The sequence below is a fragment of the Carex rostrata genome, chromosome 16, assembly GCF_964058835.1.
Source record: "Carex rostrata chromosome 16, lpCarRost1.2, whole genome shotgun sequence".
NCBI lineage: Eukaryota > Viridiplantae > Streptophyta > Magnoliopsida > Poales > Cyperaceae > Carex > Carex rostrata.
This window is the reverse complement of record NC_135933.1, coordinates 10,096,821-10,115,630: the sequence shown is the minus strand read 5'-3', so window position 1 is coordinate 10,115,630 and position 18,810 is coordinate 10,096,821. Positions and strand designations below refer to the sequence as shown.

Sequence of the window (18,810 nt, the reverse complement as noted above, 5' to 3'; positions counted from 1 at the left end):
AACTGTACCATGGAGCACCAAACGCGTATACTCCGCGTCTCACCCAAGTCCATCTCTATATATATATATATATTATTTTTGAGGAGTAGAACTAGGGTGCTCTTAAGCTCACCAAAGTTTTGGTGAGCTTAACTCTAAAACTTATCAAATCGATTTCAAATGACGAATCCGAACCGTTGAAACCCGCCCACCTTATGTGTGATGCATCTACATATGAAATTTTTAAATATTCGAATTAATTTAGTCTAAAGTCAAGCGGTCAAAATTAGAAGGTTAATAAATTAATTTTAGTGCATTCATTTTTTGAACGTTTTTGACCGCTTGACTTTATACTAAATTAATTCGAATGTTTAAAAATTTCACATGTAGATGCATCACACGTAAGGTATGCGGGTTTCAACGGTTCGGATTTGTCATTTGAAATCAATTTGATGAGTTTTAGAGTTAAGGTCACCAAAATTTTGGTGAGCTTAAGAGCACCCTAGTTTTACTCTATTTTTGAGACTCCTTTGTTCCTGGGTTGACATATAAATAAATGGTTTGAATGATCCCGTCGAAGCTATCAAGTCTCGTCAGATTTTTTGCTTAGAAATTTTTAATGTTTTTTACTGTTCACAGAAAAATAATAATTTTCAAAGTGGCTTAATAATTAATAGTAAAAAAATTTCAAAAAATATACAATTGAGAAATTTATATATATCCCCATCAAAACTTCTCTTTTTAGATATATCCCCATCACAACTCTAAATTTAGTTATATCCCCATCAAAACTAAATAATTTTATTTATATCCCCATTTCTTCATTTAATCTCTTAAAAATTAATATAAATATTAATAAAATATTTAAAAGACTGTTTTGCCCTTCATCAAAATTACAGTCCTAATTCCTCATCTTTCTTTCTCCCGCCTAACCATTTCCTAGGTGACTCTGCCCTTTCCTCTCAATTCTTCTCCGCACACTCCAATTCTTCATCTACGGTATGAACTTTTTCTTTGGGTTTTCTAAATTTAACAACAAATAATTCATCTACGGTATGCATGGGTTGCTGCACTTCTAAGTCTCAAAAGCAATCCTGTCCAGCTCGCCTCTCAGACTGCTTGTAAGTTCAGAAACATTATTTTGTTATGAGTTTCAAGTAGACAATTACTATTTACCGAACTTAGAAGCCAAAAAAAATTGGTTTGACCGTTTGCCGTCGTCCTTATTCTGAAAATTTCTGTCTCCTAATAACTATCTGTCTTTACCTGATATTAATCAAGTCAATTACATCTATTGGGTTGAATTGTTCTAATGCAATTGTCAATGAAATAAGAAAGAGGGCTGGATTTATCGGAATTATTTTTGGTCATGGTTTATTGAAGTAATTCATGTTCTGATCTCCGGCAATTGAAGGTTTATTGAAGCAGTTCATGTTCAAATGTCTATTTGCAGGAGGAGTTTATTTGTTCCATTTCGTTTTTCTAAATTTAACAGCAAATTAAATAATTCATCTACGGTATGCACTTATTTATATCTCCATTTTTTTTTTCTTTCTTTTTTGTACTAAATCCAACTTTTTCATTCTTGTCACAGCTTTCTCTATATGATCGAGATTATAAGAGTAAAACTGGAACAAGAATTTTTCTGTTTTATTTGAATTTCACCAGGTGAATTTCAAAGGATCAAGTTGTTATCATTTGACACTACTTTTCTTTGAATTTGATGAGGAACAAGGTTTTTAGATGTGAGATATGTGCTAGAAGCTTCACTGAATCATACAAGAGTACAGATGATTTGCCTCGGAGAATAATTAACATGGGCTACTGGTATTACAAGACACAGTACTAATACGGCTATGACCGGTACTGAAATAACATGGCATGTGCTGGAGGCGGACTGGGATTTTACTGATCCAACTCACAAATCACCAATCAGATGTGAGATGATGGTGTTGGTACAAAAATTGCTTTTTTGTTTGTTTCATGCAAAATATAAATTTCTGCTTTTTAAGGTGTCAAACTAGAAGATAGGCAAGATCTTGTCAGCATTGAAAATTTATGTGTTATTTAGGAATTTGGCGTTTGTTTTATTTTAATATCTCACTATACTTCTCTAGCACTTTATATAGCTTTCTCATATGAAATTGTCAAAATCAGAACATATTTCTCTGGCAGATAGAGGCGCATAACTTTTTTTAGCATCTTTCTGTTTTACTTGAATTTCATAGCTTGGTTGTAATCTACTTGAATTTCATAGCTTTTTTTAGCATCAATTTTGTTTGAGACCTTACAGGGGCTGAATGATACAAATAGGAGGCAACAAATATCATCGATTTTTGTAAAAACTGATCATTAAACTACATAAAATAGGAAGAAACAAATAGCAAAATATGAAACAAACTAATAACTCACCATATTTGTCACAAAATAATTAAGGATAATACAAGCAAACATTATCTGTTTACTAGAATGTTCTTTCTATCATAATATCATATTAAGACCTAGTTACTGTTTTACCTGATCGATGCCAAAAACAAAGGGGCAACTTGTTATACCAGTCCCACTATACTGTCAGCACTACCAACAAAAAAAACAGAATGGATTACTTCCTAGCACCTAAACAAGAGAGATAGAGAAAGAGGCATCGACCATGCTGGTGGTGCCAGCAAATAAAAAAAATATTCTAATGATATTGCAATATCATTATAAAAAACAAATTAAGGATCATCAAGAGGGCACATAATCTGACATGAATGTCAGCCTAATATCCAGATAAATGAATTCTAGCAATTAGACCAGATGTAAGAAATGAACTTCATATTTTTGTGATTTTTTTTTGTCCGACAATTTTTTTTGGAAAAACAGTACAGTTCATCCTTATATTGGCCTAATAAGTGAGCTCATAGACAAGGGCTCAATATGGCACATGTCATTTGTAATTGATCAAAGAGCGCAAGAACTGAACAAAAGAACAAACAAACTCAATTGATTAAAATCTCAGAAAATCGATACAAATGACGAACTATCAAGTCTTAGGTGGAACTCATACAATCACTTCATAATTCGCTAAATTGACTCCACAAGTACATTCCTTATTTATACACGATCCTAATGCAACAAAAATCACTAAATTTGGATTGCTACGTCTCTTTATTTAGTATTACTGATAGGAGTCTGACCAGCCGTCTCCAGCCCCCTTTTTCATCTCCTTCAACGATCTCTGACTGGGTCTTTTTTTTTTTGCGAGCTTGGTAGTGACTACGATCTCTGACTGGGTCAAAATCAAAAAGGAGATACTGGAGATGTAGTAACGATACTTTCCGTATGGAATTAGTGGGAAAGAAAGATGAGTAGGACAGTAATTATGAAGAGGGCAAAACAGTCTTTTAAATATTTTATTAATATTTATCTGAAATTCTAAGAGGGTAAATGAAAAACTGGGCATATAAATAAAATCATTTAGTTTTGATGGGGATATAACTAAATTTAGAGTTGTGATGGGGATATATCAAAAAAAAGAGGTTTTGATGGGGATATATATAAATTTCTCTATACAATTTAGTTTTCAAGCACATTTCAATACGGAGATCGTGTTGAGAATACGGAAATAAATGAGAATAATCGGCCATAATTGGCCGATTAGTCGAAAAAATCTGTAACGATTTGGTCACCATCAACTATTAATGGACAGATTAATCGGCCTAAACGGACATTTTTTTACAACATTGGTACCAATTAAATATCGTTAGAATGTTTTTTGAAATTGTTTATTATCTAAAATATAATGCAATTTAAAAAATAAGTCAACGGCTAGACATTTTAGATTGTTAAAGATTTAAGTGATCACTTAATAAATGATAATCGTTTCATTGTTAAAAATTCATTTTACATAAATAGGTTCATTTTAATTATTTTTTGCTTATCACTCTGTTTTTGCACGCATAAAAAAAGGGAACAGTGCATATTTGAAGAGTGAGGTGTACAGTGTACTAGAATTTTAAAATGAAAATATGATTAACTATATATTGCACGAGAGATATATAAATGGTATTTTATTTACCATAATTAACAACCCTCTTAATTTACTAGTGGCAATTGTTCACCGCGAATTTACGATTCTTACCTTGTCTAAAATTAGAACTATGATCAATTTTTAAGTATAACCTTTTGACCTTGTTTATTTCACGTGCGAGTAAGAAAAATAAAATTATATACTTTTGGTTCTCACAATCCTCATATAATAATATACACAGAGTTTTCATGTTCTCATGTGCTTCCGATTTTGGCAAGGAGAAACATCTTAATAATAGGAACAATATTTTTATTTTTATTTTTTTTTGGTTGTAAAATTTTATATTCATTATCATTTATCAGTTTGTTCTGGTACTCTAAGGTCTGAACGAATACTAAACTCCATGCCGTCAATCTTGAGCCGTTTAACATTTTTGAGAGAAAAAATAATTTTTTCGATCAATCAGATCATTTGTTTTTAACAATACGAGAACTGAATTTTTCCTTGATATTTTCATAAATCGTGAGTTGTCTGATTTTCTTCTCTAGAATGCGGTCAATCTTAATCCGTCTAATATTTTTGAGAGAATTAGAAATAAATACTGATTTTCTTCTCTAGAATGCTTTTCCATATCTCGTGTTGTACTCGATTGTCAGATTTGCCTATCTCAATCTTCAACCATAACAATTAATCTGATATTGTATTATTATATGGAAACACAAATACTGATCACAGCGTGCTCTCTCTTTTTGTTATTGATCCATTAATTCTTCTTTTTGAAAATGAGAAATTAAATTTCTTTTTAAAAAAAAAAAAAGTTACATACGAGGAAGTACGTACACAACTATTTGACTTTTAGAAAACAACAATTAATGCAAATTACCAAGTGATCCCTTCAAAAAATACATGGCAACTTTGAAATAAATATCAAGTCCTAGCTAGGTTTAATTGTCTCATCAAGTTTTACGCCCGTCATTTACATTTCAATTTCTACAACTTTTAAAATTAAAATAATTTATTACATCAACAATTTAACAATTTTCTTCACATTGATTTCAAATAAATTTTATTTATGTAAATTTAATTTTGTTGATGTGAATGATTAAGCATTACATCTCTAAATTAATATTGCAAAATTTGATATGAGACTTTTAAAGAGAACAAAAATATTCCATATCTCTTGATTAAAATTATAATTAGAAAGTTATATTATCCTCCTGTCTCTATATCAATTTCTTTTTAGTTAGAGTAACTTAATTAATTTAAACGAAATACACACTCAAGGTGCTGGATTTTCGAAAAGCATCTTCACCGAAGCAGTGCCACGATGGAACATGGAAGACATTTTGCTGAACAAACACTTACTAAAGGGTGTCATAACATTTTGAAAATCCAACACCTTGATTTTTTTTTTCTATTTAAACAAAAATCCTCTATATTTCCAAAAATTTCATAAGTCAGTCAAAGTCGCTAATTAACTGAGTCTTGCTCTGCCTTAATTTTTCATCTAGCCCCTTCTCTTTCTCTTCTCCTATAGAAAGACATGTTACCAAGCGATCCGAAAATACAGAGCTATACTTTCTTTAGTGCTAACTAGAAAACATAATTCACTCATATCCGACCAAGGCACGTGGATAACTGAGGAAAAGCTAATCCGTTCGCTATTTGTTTCTCATTTCAGGTCCATTTATACAAAGGGTACTCGTGAGAATGTCAGAACAGTGTATGGTGCTGATTTGCTCAACTCTTTGCCTCTCATTCCAGCAGCTGCACAACAATTCCTTGTGGCTGATCCTACTGATCAAGAAATATACTCGGCTCTGATGTCTTTAGGGCCTAATAAATCCCCCGGGCCCGATGGATTTAATGCAAAGGTGTTGCAGGAGAATTGGGAAGTGTTCGGTTCAGTTGTGTTGAAGGAGGTAAAATCTTTCTTTATTTCGGGTGTAATGCCAAATCAAGTGGCAAGGTCAAGCTTAATATTGATTCCAAAAATTGAGGAACCGAAGGAGGTTGGTCATTTCAGACCAATTTCAGTTTGCAATGTGATGTACAAGATAATTTCTAAGTTATTAAGCTCGAGGCTTAAGCCACTTATTGGTAATTGCATCTCGTATGCACAATCTGCATTTGTGCCGGGTAGAGATATCTCGGATAATGTCATTTTGTTAAGGGAGGTTTTGCATTCTTTTCGTTCAAAAAATTATCATAGAAAAGGCTTTTGTTTAAAGGTGGATTTATCGAAGGCTTTTGATCGAATGGATTGGGATTATTTGGAAATGATTATGCCTCTGTATGGCTTTCCTCCAAAATTAGTGATGTGGATTATGGGCTGTGTTCGATCGGCTGAGTTCTCGGTGGTTTTGAATGGTGTTGGTGATGGGTTTTTTAAGGCCCAATGCGGGTTGAGGCAAGGGTGTGCACTTTCTCCATATTTATTTATCCTAGGCATGGATTTGTTGTGTAGGTCACTTGGGAATTTGGCAACAGTAGGCTTGCTTAAAGGAGTACAAATTGCTCCTCAAGCAGCTGTCTTGACATCTTGCGTCTATGCAGATGACCTGCTGATTTTTGGTGAAGCAGACTGTGTGGAAGCTGAAATTATCAAGCAAGAGTTAAACCGGTTTTCATTGGTATCGGGGCAGCAGGTTGGGCCTCAAAAAAGTAGTATTTGGTACAGCCATTGCACTCCAAATGAAATAAGAATTCAGATTTCGAGCATGCTGGAGGTCAATGATAATAATGAGGCAATTAAATACTTAGGGGCTCCTGTAGAAACAACTCGGGCTTCCTATGATTTTTTGATTGAAAAAGTGTCTTCTAGATTGCAAGCATGGAAGGGGCGCACTTTGTCACATGCAGGCCGGGTTGTCCTGATAAAATCAGTGTTGCAAGCTTTGCCGGTTTATTTTATGTCAACGGATAGGTTTCCCGAATCGGTTATAAAGCAAATTACAAGTTTGATTAGACGGTTCTTTTGGGGTGCGATGGATAAAGATAGATTTCTATCTTATGTTGCTTGGCATAAGATTGAACTTCCTGTGGAGTTTGGAGGTCTGGCAATTAGAAACCTATCCAAAATGAATGAGGCCTTAATAATGAAACTGTTGTGGAAATTTGCGTCGGGAAATAACGCACTGTGGGTTGGCATTGTCCGTGCTAAATACCTACCGAGATCAGAGTTGTGGATTGCGAAAAGAACTTACAACTGTACTTCCTGCTGGAGAGCAATTATGGCGGCAAGAGAAAGCCTGTTTCCGAAATTAATTTGGAGTTTAGGGGATGGAAGAAGGTGTAGTGCGCTGATGCAGCCATGGTTTGAAGGTGCCGTGATTAACTCCGAGCGAACAGCGGCTGAAAGAAAGCTTTGCGTCAGGGACTTGGTGGTGGAGGAGACCGGTACATGGAACGTGGATCTTTTGATTCAGTTCTACGGTCATCAAAACTGCTTGTACATACTGACGAATGTGAAACCGCCAAGGGAAGGGGCATGTGAGGACCGCCTTATTTTCTCTGACTCAACAACTGGAGCATTTTCAGTTAAGAAGGCTTTCAAGCACATCTCTCAAATAAATCAGGGGGTACAAGGTAACTTGGTTTGAAAGTTGGTTTGGAGGAAAGGTTCTATTTTGCCTAGAATAAGAATTTTTCTTTGGAAGCTCATGCATGGGGCTTTGCCGCTGGCAAAAATTATAGCAACTAGAACTTCAAGAGGGGAACCAACATGCGTGGTTTGTAATCAAGGGGATGAAGATATGCTGCACATGCTGTTCTGGTGCCCTTTTGCAAGAGCCTGCTGGCTGCTTGGACCTTTAGCACTACGCACAGAAGGTTTACCTCATGATATCTCATCAATTTTTGCATGGTTCTATGAAAACTCATCGGAGGAGGCATGGACAACTATGGCAAACACTGCGTGGGCTATTTGGAGATGCCGAAATGAGAAGGTTTATGGGGGCAAAGTTCCAACTTTTGAAAGGTTTGTGGATATCACGAACTCAATAAGAAGAGAGACTAGAATAGCGGCTTCAGCTCATGTTAAAAAGGGGGTTCGGGCAGAGAATGTTAATGTGCAAGAGGGTGGTATAGCTATTGTTTATAGGTGCATGGTTGATGGATCATGGAAGCCACCATGGAGGGGGGGTATTGGCTTTGTGCTTGAGAAGGATGGTGAGCTAAAAGGCTACAGGGCAGCTCCTTGTACGGCATGCTGTCCATTGCAAGCGGAAGCAGTAGCCTTAAAGGAAGCAGTCTTGTTTGTTAAAAGGATGGGGCTTCAATCTTGCACTTTTTTCACAGATAATCAGACTCTAGCTCAGGCATGCACGGCTCAACAACCTCCCCTAGATGTTGATTGGAGAGCATATAAAGAGATACATGAAATTTGGGGATTGCTAAAGGAGAATGAATTTGAGTGTACACATATTGGTCGAAGCCACAATGTGATGGCTGACTATTTAGCCAAGGGGGGTAGTGCACTGGAAGAGGGTTATACTGGATACATGTATCCTACTTTTAAGTTTTGAGCAATTGGTTTAGGCAGGTTAAGCTACAATATCTTTGTAACCTGATGTAAGTGATTTTGAGTAAAGTAATAAAGGCCTACGAGCATGAATGTTTGCAAAAAAAAAAAAAAAAAAAAAAAAAACATAAAATTTGATATGTATTAATTCAACTCATTCTCAATGATCCCATATCCTACTATTATATATATATATATATTGCATTCATTAGTTGAGTTGTCAAGCTAAGATGATAAAAACATTTTAATAAGATGCAAAAAACGAAAAGTTAAGTTTTATATATATTTGATTATATTCTATATGAGATTTGTACACTAAAAATGGCAATAGTTTTGTATTGGAATAAATATATATGAACTAATAAAAATATATACTAAATGTTTGTCATAGTTACAGTGAAAGAAAGTTTGTGATTCAATAAATAATTATTAAAAGCTTAAAATTCGTAATTTAAATATAATACAAAATAATTCACGAATAGTTTGTTGTTTTATAATACAAATAAGTTTTATAGGTGAGGGAGTGCACAACGGTTTGACCAAGCGATCCTGTAAAAAGATTATTTTGATACGCGATACAAATTAATAGATGGTTTGCTCTAATTGAATTTGAGTCGATCGAGTCGGTTTTAAGTTAAATTTAACTAATGACGAGTCGAGAGTTTGATTCTAATATTGATATAAAAGTTCTGATTTGTGATTAGAGATAATTCTTATATTTATTTATTTAATTGTTATATATTATATATAATATGAAAAGATGAAATTTTTCGATCAGAATATAATTATGATATGAAATAAATTGAGGCAAAAACACTCATATATTTTACTTGACTTGATGAAGTATAATAGTTAAACAAGCCATGCATGCATGATGCATCAATTAATACTCCAATTAATTTGGCATGGCCTGCTCCAGATTCCAAGTGAGGCAGAGAAAGAGTATCTTCTTTCTTTTTTTCTTCCTTTCTCATTCATATTCCATGTTATCATTACAACGTACTGTTTACAAACCATAAAAAAGTTCGGAAAAATGCTCTCAAGTTCCACAAAAATTACAACAACGCACACATAAACAGTTCAGAAAAATTCAGTTCTACTTTTAATAAAAATCTGTGTCAGTTTGGACTTGGGATACACAAAAAAATGTGAATGTTCTTTTATTTATTTATATGTTAATTTCTTAAAATTTAAATTGGTCCTACGAGTCAGGCTGTGTTATATATGCATAGTGCATATTGATCTGCGCTTTTGTTATAGACTTAAATTTTTGTTTTGAAAATTCTAATGATCAATCTGAAGTTCTGAATCATTCAGCATAGTCTCAATCTATATTTAAAAATATGTACTTGTAAACTAAATTTTACATTTTTTTATAATTTTTCTATTAAACTTTTTTACGGGTAGAAAATCATATAATCTGAATATTCTATACCATTCAAAAAGAGTGATTTCTAAGCATCTAAAAAAATAATAAAAAGAATCTAAAAAATGTAAAATTTAGTTTCTACATATATATATATTCATATGAAGACTACGTTGAATGGTTCAGATTAACTGTTAAAATTTTGAAAACAAAAAGAATTATCCGTAGTACCGACCAATTTGCACTATATGGATATTATATATATCATATTACCATGGCCACACTCTTAGTCCGAATTCAATCAATTGATTTGATTTTAAATAAATTCTAATTAGAAATTATTGTAGAAGGTATATATACATTGACTCGAGTTCGGCCATGCAAGCCTTATAATTGTTGTTTGAGAAATGTAAATAAAAAAAAGTATTTTAATCTTTTATCTGCTCGAGAAATAAAGGTGATATTTCAGAAAAATCACATTCTTATGCTCAAGTGCTCAGTGCAACTTTGAAAACATAATTAAAGACACCGGTATATATACAGGTATAGTCTGATTTGGTTAATTAGACATTTTCTTTTAGTAGTTTAATGGGAATTGTGCTAAGGTCAAAATAGTAATATTATATATTAAAAAAAAAAGAAATGGACAATTGTCACTAATAAAATAACAATGTTGCTGCTATCTCTCGTTTATAATAAAGTTCGGCATTTTTTCACTTTAAAATTCTTATATAGTTCACTCTTGATATATAATTATATATACATGATTCCATGCATTAAAAACCGTGCTAGATCATTGGACGAAATGTTTTGTCGTGAACAAGCAAAATTAATTAAAATTTAACACATTTATATACATAATTCAACGTATACATATTATGTCAATAAAAAACGATGGGATTTGATTCATGTGTTTTATCATTCAATAAAAATTTAACATATTATAATGGGATAATTGTGAAAATGCCACTTCAAAATCTTCAAAATGTCAAAATGTCATCTCAAACTTCAAAATTGTAAAAATGTCACTCCAAACTTCATTAATTTGTATTTTTACCACTCCAAATAATTAATGACTAAAATGTCCTTTCTCCTTCTCTTCTTCCTCTCCTGACACTCAGATAGGTTTCTAAATAACGATCGCGGTCATTATTTGAATAATGGAGCCCATCTGTAGAATCCCTATTATAGTTAATTTGTTGCCCAGTGACACCGTGCAGAGAAGCTATGCAGGGCTAATAAATTTTACAGGGACATTCAATAGAAACCTATCTGAGTGTCGATGTTTAGATATTTGCAATCGGGTGATTAATATTTCGAAAACAAATTAAATTAGTTAAGAATTCAAATACCATTGGTCAGACTTTGACCGTCGCGCAGTGGCACTACACAAGCACAGTGTATGCATGATTAAATTGGTCTTGGACGCTTCCAATTCATCGCTGGTCAGTGGTCAACCCAAGTAATTAGTGCAAGGCTAATGCTAAACAGCTAAAGTGATAGCGTCCGTGTAGTTATTACTGGTCAAATTAGAAAGAGAAGGAGAAGAGGAAGGAGGGAGGTTATTTTAGTCATTAATTATTTGGAGTGGTAAAATTACAAATTAATGAAGTTTGTAGCGGCATTTTTACAATTTTCAAGTTTGGGATGGCATTTTGACATTTTGAAAGTTTTAGAGTGGCATTTTCACAATTTTTCCTATAATTAATGATATTTTGAGATGATTTAAGAAACATATATGGAACAATTGGCTAAAACATTAATAGCTTTCGTGTTACTATTTTGATAATATACTATGAATTATTTTTGACGAATTGTATAAATAATGCATTATTTATTATTGCATATTATTCCCTAATTGTACGAACTTTTTGTTTGTTTCATAAAAATGCGGTATACTAATTTTTAATGGGAAGTAGCGAGTATGCATGTTGGTCTTTCCAGTAGGCTAGCTAGGCTATATATATAGAATTATAGACACAAACAATCTATTATGAGCATAGTGGCATGACTCGTGTTTTATACGCGTTTAATTCGCGTATAAAACGTTTTTTTAACGTTTTTGAACCGAACTCATAATAAAACGCGTATAAAACGTCAAAAAACAACTAAGAAATAGTTGAATCTTTGTCAGTCATCCTATAATAGTTGAATCTCATTGTCTGGCTACAGCAGAGGTTGAATCCAGTTTTTTATTTTTATTTTTCTCATATATATACAAAATATGTTAAAATTTGTTAACCAATAAAAACTGGTAGATGCCATTGATTCCAATTGAAAATGAGAAGATGCATCTTGGTGGTGCATTCTTAAATTAAGAGGCACTTCATATGAGATGTGAATCTCAGTCCCAGGGTGCAAGATCTAGAAAGATGTTGTTTTCTCATGAATTGGTCTGTGCAGAAAGATGTTTGACCCAGGACGCTAGCTGCTCTCGAATTTGGAATTTGGTCGGCCAGAGTATTGTAATATTAATATATATATATATATATATATGTGTGTGTGATAAATTAGGGATATCTCTTTTTTTTTTTTTGAAAACCGGGCAGCGGCTGCTGGGTGATATATTATCAGGAACCAAAAAAAAGAGTACAATTAGCATCTTTACATAGTGGTAACCAGTATCCACAACCTCCTAAAACATATATCAGCACCTAGCTTAATGGATACCCGTTAACCCAACAAGCAATCAAAAAAGTAAAAATACAAAACAGAAAGAAACTAACGAACTGAGCTTTGAGCTACATTTTGAACTACGTGTAACCTCTTCATCTTCTTGCAATTATTCTCCCACAGAGATGCTTCCTGTATTATCCAGTATGAGACCAGATCAACCGGTTGCATCCTGTCTTCGAAAATCTTGGCATTCCGCTGCTTCCAGATGGACCAACAAGTTGCCACAAAGATTGTTTGCCACCTATTTAGTACTCTCGCATTACCCCTGAATTTTTGAGACGACTTCCACCAAGTCTCAGTGATTGAGTTTCCCCTTACCAGTATGCTTGTGCCTGCATAGGTTGCCAATTTTTCCCAAATAGACCTTGAGAAAGCGCAATTAAAAAACAGGTGCAAAGCAGTTTCCGATTGACAGTGACGGCACATCACACACTCACTAGTACAGTTGAAATTTCGCCTATGCATCACATCTTTGGTAAGCAATTTACCTTGCAGTAACAAAAAGAGGAATATTTTCACCGAGGGTGGAATTGAATAATTCCATATTTTATAAAATTCCCATTTCACTCCACCAGCAGTCATGAACATTGAATAGGCTGATTTTGTTGTGCAGACCCCTTGAGGCGTCCAACGCCATCTCATTTCATCATCCCTTGCATCATTGAATAGCGGTGCCGATCCGCCATTAAGCTGAGGGTCCCATAGTGGTGAAAGAAAGGCCTCCCTGAGGCAAATTCTATGACGTCGCTGCCTTGTTCCAGGTTGTGCCAGTACCCTTTTCCCCCACGCATCATACCAAAATGATATCGAATAACCATTACCAATCACCCAAGCAGTCGATGTATCAAAAAAGTACCTAACTGAGTGCAATTGGAGCCAAAAGAAGGAGCCCTGTTTAGACCATGTTCTTGGACCCTCTGAGTAGACACCTTGCCATCTGATTTTGACCATCATCACAGTCCAAATTGAGGTTGGCTCCTTGAACAGCTTCCACCACCATCTTAAGATAAGAGCTGTGTTTCTCATGTTCAAATCAGACACTCCAAGTCCCCCACAATCCTTTGGTAAACAGACCATGCTCCAATTGCAAAGAGATGTAGCCCGACCTGTATTGCCAAATTTCCCCCAGAGGAAGGACCTCCGGATTCGGTCAATCCGAGCTATGACCCACTTCGGCAAGATGAAACAAATCATGAAATAAATTGGAATGGTTGATAATACTGATTGAACCAGCTGTAGACGACCCCCACGACTTAGGAGTCTAGATTGCCATCCTTGTAGCCTCCTCTCAATTTTTTCAATTAGAGGTAAGAATAGGTCTTTGGTTGGTTTTTTGATCGTCAGGGAATGCCAAGATAAATAGTCGGGAAGGAAGATTGAGAGAATCCCAATACTGGCCTAATCCACTGGATCTGATCCGCTGCAATATTGATGGGGATGAAGATACTTTTGGAGAAATTAACCTGCAATATTGATGGGCATCCATCCAGCTGGTACATTCTCACCTTCCTCTCAATTAGGGATATCTCGATCGCTCCATTTCGTCTAGAAATTAAAAATTGAGAGGAACCTCATTAATGGATTGACATACGTGCCAGCTGGATGGATGCCCGTTGCCCGGATGGTTTTCCTTTTGTTTTGTTCATTTCTAATTTGTCAGGGTATTTGTTCATAGAGTTTTGGACAGTTTAATTTATTCAAAATCAGGTTTAATTTTAAATCAATCACGCTAATTAATGATCGCTGTTTATTTTCTACTTTGGACAATAATGAACGAGTGCATTAGGTTCATTTTAGATCTATTTTGAGAATTCTTTTTGAAAAATAATCATTAGATAAATTAAATTTTTTTTTCAAAAATAGATACAACTTTTTATAAATTAAATGTCCTAGAAAGATCACAATATTTTCTGGATTACCTACAAGTGACTTTTGAACCGGGATCAATAACTCAGAATCTAAGGATTTTTTATTTTTTTTCAATAACACATAAAGAAATATATTAATTTTTCTTATCGTCGCGAAAAATCCGGCCTGAAAAATATTGATTCGGATTATTTGTTGCAGTCTTTCTAATAAATCAAATTATATTATATTTCATCGAAATATACTCAACACTTCTAATATTTTCATACAAAAAATAAAAAAAATTAGAAATTTATGTTTAAAACAAAAACAACTTTCCAGTTAGTGATTAACCGGTTATATTTGTTGAGTTCGGAAATCCATTGACCGGACATTTGTCTCAAATCCAGTTATTGGATAACCGGTTTGGGTAGTTTTTGAATTTCAATCGGAATTTAGATAATTTTTTAAATTTTATTTATTTTTTGAATATAAATAAAAAAATCAGAATTTCATACTACTGGTAAATCTAAAATTTCCCTAATAACTGTCTATATATCATGCATAAAACATTTTTTTAACAATTTAACCATTCCAGTAAATTCTATATCTTGGTCTTATAATCTATCTTCAACCGACACTAGTTCTTGAGACGACAATTCATCATGAAAATTAATCTCAACCTTGTACACGTACAATTGGCTAACAATAAAAAAAAGGCAACGAAGGTTATGTAATTTAACCCGACAAAAAAAGCATAATAATGATCAAGATGCGACTCATTGAGGTTGTTCGTTATCCACCCCTTGTGCCCGTTCCTTTTCGTCAAATCTGACACGGTCGATAATAGAATGCTACTTAGGAAATTCCCTACACCCAAAGTAGCTCGTCATAGCATAAGACATACTGAGAGTACTCTTCATTCCTTCGGGTGCTTGGTCGTAAAAAAGCTCAAGTTTTGCGAGTTCTAGAAAGGCATCGGCAAAACCCATCAGAACAAATTGCGGCAAAAGAATGAAAATGGTTAATGATACTTTACCGCCGCTTTGTGCTACACCAAGCTCTCGTGCCACGCTGAGTCGGTAATGCTTTGTTGAGAAACCTGAATTTTAAATTTAAATGATCAAATTTTAAACGAGTATTCATAAAATTAGACTTTTGGAATGAAAATTTGAACTATGTATTTTTAACTTTTAGAGTTACGTTCTATTTAGAGATGACAACTAATTTTTCAAACCTTTGAGAAACTAACTCGATACCCCACAAAACAAAATTAAAGTTTTCAGAAAATTAAAAATTGGAATGGAAATGTAAACTATTATACTTTTTCAAGTTTTATTTTTGGAATGATATTATTTTTGGAGATGATTATTATTTTTTTTAACTTTAAGAAACTAATTTGATACCTTAATTAGTGTAGTTGTAGATTCCATCATAAACATTAAACTCCTTGGGATCACTAGATAGCGGAACATGCCATTTTCTAAATGCCGCCATGAGAACCCGTGCCATCTTGGTAAAAGGGCTACCAGATGGTAATTTATGCTGGTAAAATGGCGTACCGGTCAAAAAAATGGTCACATAAATTTAAATTATAAGACCCAGCGTAGGTAGCACATATCCTAACGTCCATCCGACATTATCTTAGATGTATACCAGTACATTATTAGCAAATAATGTACCAAAGAATAATACTGAACATCCACCAGTTGAAGAAGGAGAGTTTATGGAATCGTTCTTTCGGATCAAACACATCAAATTGATCAGCACCAATTGTGGAAATGTTGGGTTTGGTGCCACCTGTGCCAATAGCAAGGATGTAAAGAGAAAGGACTGCATAATTTGTCTTCTCAACAGTCATGTTAATTCACTAATCAAGCATATTATCATATAATATAATAGTAATTGGATCACCTAACCTTCCCAATGATTGATCAAGTTCTTGAATAATTTCAAAAGGACTAAGAGAAAGAAAGAGGGGAGAAAAAGTATGAAAAATAATATTTAATGCAACTATCAATTGAAAAATTATATAACTACATTAATTTAGAGACCACGTCTTATTTTGATCAACACCGTATTTTTTTTATATGTACTATATAATACATTGTACTATAATTGTTTTGCTAATTTTGTTATAATCACAATTAATTGTTTTAGTGGTAAACTAAAATCTTAACAATTAGGAACCTTCGCGGAACTATAATTAATTCTAGTAATAAAATAACTTTGCACTAGTAATTAAAAAGTTTGCTAAACATTTACTGATAGCCTTAGCAACAATTTGTTATAAGTTACTTTTAAAAAATTAGATTCGTTTTAAAACTATAAAATGACTTGGGTTTGTAATCAATTTAATTTGAATTTGTATTGAACAGCTGATTTTTTTTTTTGAGTAAAATAGTTGAATTGTTTCAATGATCTCGATTGATGTGCATGTGGTTGACAATAAAATACGAATTAATTGGATATGAAACCATCAATTTCAAAGATAGAGCTAGACTTTCAAATAATGAGCATCAAATGTGAATGATGTTAATTATATACAATATTCAAGTTGCATTGGGAATCAATTTACATAATGCACAGCATTTCACACTTAATTATATAGAAAATCATGAAGTATAATTTTTTAAAAAGAATTGGGAGTCAATTGACTTCATATGAAATATGTAACTCCTCTTATCAGTCCTATAATTTTCTTTTTCAGAAACAAGCTTTGAAAACGTCAAAAACATACTATGTGTACAATTTAGAGTTTTCGAGAGAGCGTTCTTTAAATGACATAGTGACAAATGATTTTTTAGATAACAAATAATCAAGATGAAGGCTATGATAATATGCATAGCGTGGATTGGTCCGTACTATGGATCAATATTTTTATTTTTAAAAATTGAACCATTGATCAGTTGAAACATTCAAGACGATTTTATGAATATATATAATTATAAACTAAATTTTATATATTTTTGAATTTTATATTAGTTTTTTAGATGAATAGAATATAATTTTATCTGAAAATCACTTGTAAACAATGATTTTCTATTTCATATAAAAACTATATTAAATGGTTCGAATCAAAATTTGATTTTATAGCACGAGCCAATAGTACCAATACACCATATGCATACAAGATACAGCTAGAACTCAAAAGGAATGATGATGATGAGATAGCAACTTTGACTTATTTGACTTTCGAGTCCAAAATAAATGTCGTGCTTGTAATTTTATTCAAACCGGTACATTACATCCTACTTGAATTCATTTATTTCATCTATAACCGGTCTGTGATCGTTTGCTGGGCAAGTGGTCAGATTTAATTAACAGGGTTGTATGATTTTTTATTGTTTAATAAATTTGCAGCTTAGTACTTTGTAAGTATGAAATTATAAATTCCATTAATTTCATTTTCGAAAAGAAGAAATTGGCTAAAAACTAAAGTCACACTTGGCAAATTAAAGAGGGTTCCATTAATGGTCAGATATTAATTAGGTGAATATCATTGCATTGCATTGCGTATCTTAGAGTTAGAGCCCAGCGGCTGGCTAATCATGACACCATTAATACGCTGTTCGGGATGCATGCATGCATGGTTTATAACAATTATACACTACAGCAAATTCCACTTTCTGCGACCGGTTTTCCGGTCGCAGAAAGTATAGGCGCTGGTCGCAGAAAATCAATCCGGTCGCAGAAAGTGAAAAACAGTCGCTAATATCCCGGTCGCTGAAAGCATTGTCGCAGATACCCTCCTGATGACGTCACCGGTCGCTGAATGACATCATCCGGTCGCTGATAATTTTTCTGCGACCAAATTTTTTGGTCGCAGTTGTTTTTTACTGACGTCATGAAAAGGTATCAGAGACCGGTGTAACCGGTCTCTGATACCTAAATACCGGTCGCTGATACTTATATCAGCCTTTTTTTTGTATATTTTGTTATTTACATTTCTCCATGACATTTCAAATAACATAAATAAGACAACAAATAACAAAAATAAGACAACAAATGACATATAATTCCACATTCACATCGATCAAACAATAATATCAAATAATAGCTCAATTCGAATATAATATCAAATAATCATAACATACATAATAGCTTGATTTGAATTTAATATCAAATATCGTACAACAATTCAATATTGACATACAACATGATATCATATAACATAAATAAAAAATCATGACATACATATACACACATTGAGTTCTCTCCGAGCATGATGATCGGCCATGAATCTAACAAATGCAAATGATAGTAACACCAATTAATAAAGGGTACCAATCAAGAAGGACTTATTGCGAGAAATTTCAGCTTCAAACGATAAGCCGATTGATGCAATATGGTCCTGCGCATGCTTCACGAAAAGGGGCGTAACTTTTGATCCGTCCGTCGGATCGGGCT

General features: G+C 33.5%; 1 pseudogene; it reads right to left on the bottom strand.

The window, feature by feature from the left end:
- Positions 1-14,913: 14,913 nt before the first annotated feature.
- On the bottom strand, positions 14,914-16,261 carry LOC144567126 (protein NRT1/ PTR FAMILY 5.2 pseudogene; annotated as a pseudogene).
- Between the last annotated feature and the right edge of the window lie 2,549 nt (positions 16,262-18,810).